The sequence below is a fragment of the Triturus cristatus genome, chromosome 12 (assembly GCF_964204655.1).
Source record: "Triturus cristatus chromosome 12, aTriCri1.1, whole genome shotgun sequence".
Taxonomy (NCBI): Eukaryota; Metazoa; Chordata; class Amphibia; order Caudata; family Salamandridae; genus Triturus; species Triturus cristatus.
The window spans coordinates 613553581-613556315 of NC_140595.1; positions in this window are offsets into that span (position 1 = coordinate 613553581).

A 2735-nucleotide genomic window follows, 5' to 3' on the forward strand; every position below is an offset into this window, starting at 1 on the left:
ATATATATATATATATATATATATATATAAACTAAATGCTCATTAGATCATGTGGTACTTTCGAAGTATTTATGATACTAGCTCTAGTTGCTTTCTAGTGTCCTCAGTACTTCACCTGGACACCGGGCCAGCTTACCTTCCTCCCCTACTTATACTTAAAAGACTTACATTGGATATATAAGATATGGACAAGAACGTTTTAGCAGTGGATCCAAGAAGGTGGAGAATGATACAAAAGGGTAATAGGATAATCAAATTGGCATAGTGTGCAATGGGTGGAATTTGTTGCTCGATTGTGAATTTACCTTGAAAAAACAAAGACAAGAGGTGTTTGGCAAAACAGGAAAAGTTGGTTTAATTAAACACTTCATCCGGGAGCACAGTTACAGAAGTGGGTCTGAGGACAGTCTCAAAGTACACTTGATTTGAGCGCCATTATATACATTTCCTGGAGCACCATAAACAATTCCTAGATCCTTTTTAGGAAGAGGCAGGCAGGTCTAGCCATGGAGTCATAACTTAATTCCATCTGATAACAAATGCAAGTGGGTCTCAACCTTGCATGGACACAATGAAGGCCAGTGGGTAACGGCATGGGGAGTGCGTGGTCACTGTGTGTGCTGTGTCCTGATTGACTGAGTGTTCCTAACATCATGTGGCAACTGACTATTTTTTTTTTTTTTAAACCTTTTTATTGGCATTTATTTAATAGTACATACAACACATCTGTTAATGCAGTTGATATTGACTTACAAACAAGATCGCACGATAGTGCCCTATGTTGACGTTAGAGCTTGTAGACCTAGAGTATGTAGGCACCCACTCAGTCTTTGAGCTGGCGACAGTCCCAGGAGGCCTGTTTCGAAGTATAGCTAACCAGCTTGCAGGGTGGTCGCTGCGCCTTGCTGGGGTTGTGGGGTGTGTCTGTTCTCCCCTTGCACTTTATTGCAGGGGTTGTGGGATGGCAGCCGTGTGTTAACTTTGAACAAACTGTGTCGCAGATGATGGTTACTTATAGTATTTCGCCTGAGAGCTATACCATTGTGAGGTATCATGTTGAAGTTACGCAGGTGTGGGGGGGAGAGGGAGGTCGGATCACTGATCACTGCCCGTGCGGGGGTGTGGTGATGAATCAGTCGTGGCCGGCAGTTGCGACCTGTTGGGTGTCTGGACCCCTTGTACGTCTCCCTGGGTAGTCTCATGGGCCATGGGAGCCCCAGGGGAACCGATTGCCCGCGGTCCTGCCTCTGTTATTGTTTCTTGCGCAAAGGAATGTAGTAGCATGGCCCAGGGCATGGAAATTGGGTGTTTGCGAAGTCCCTGGACTTCCTCCGCTCGGAGTAGTCCTTCTTCCGCCGTACCCCACTTTTGGACCACGCCCACCTCCCATGTATATAGGTCCTGTAGCCCCGTGACCGTTCGAAGGGCAGTGTGGATCGTGTGCCAGTAACTGTGAAGTGATGGACAATCCCATAACATGTGTAAAAATGAGGCATTGGGCTCCAGGCATCTGGGGCAGGCAAAGGAGCTGTCTGGGAAATACTTCTGTAATTTTTGGGGAGTGAGGTAAGCCCTATGCAGGATATGCAATTGTATGTTTTTGAAGCGGTAGTTGCGGGATACTTTTTTGGTATACTCAAGGGCCCTAGTCCATTCCCTGTCATGCAGTGGTCTGTCACTGTTCTCTGAGGGGTGCAAGCGTGGTTTGTTTAAGAGTTCGTATGGCTTTATATATCCAGGTGACTAAGTGTCGCCCTGGCCCCATCTGCAGAATCGCATGGATTACCGGATGCATGTGGGGTTCCGTGTCAATCGTGTGCCACTGCTTGCGGCAGTCTTTTAGGAGCTGTCTATGCAATAGGAACTGTCCCCTGGGAAGTTCAAAGTCGTTAACAAGCGCCTCGAAAGTCTGTAATTGTCCCTCAAAATACAACGCCCCTACTTCTGTCAAGGCATAGTCAGTCCATATATGCAGCATTCTCTCTGTGCAGTGTACCCGGCCTTTGGGGGACCTTACTAGCGGCAGAAGTGGGGAGTACGGAGGTGCAGCGCGATTCATTCTATGAATGCGTGTTAGACAGGCGCGCACAGTCATCACCTGGAGTGGCTTAGTCGGTAGTGGTGCAGCCCCTGGTAGCAGCATACGGTGGATAGTAGGGGTTTGAATGTGCCCTGGCGTGGTGATCAGTTCCCGTTGCGCCCGGCCCGCCGTCCAACGGGACACCCATTGCAACTGGGCGGCCAAGAAGTACGCCTCAAAGGATGGGGCCGCTAGTCCACCTTGGTCAAGGGGCAGTTGCAGTTTTGCAAGGGCAATACGGCGGCGGCCGGAGCCCCAGATGAGGACCCCCATCAGGGTGTCGAGCTCACGAAATAGGGATCGTGGGGGGACCACCGGAAGATTGGAGAAGAAATATAGCAGGCGAATAACGAGGACAATTTTTGCAACCGCTATCTTCCCTGCCAGTGGGAGATCTTTCCAAAAGTGGACAGAGGATCTAATGCCAGCCATCAGTTTGCGGTAGTTACCCTCGTATATGTCCTGCAGCATATGGTATAGTTGAACTCCTAGGTACCGGACCGCTTGGGGGCTCCGTGAGATGTCCACGTTACCCAGTCGTAACTGACATTGGGGCATGGCCTGCACCAAGGGATATACAGTGGATTTGGGCCAGTTGACTTTGAGTCCCGCCGCTTCCTCGAAGTCTTCTAAGATGCGTAGTATAGGGGATAAA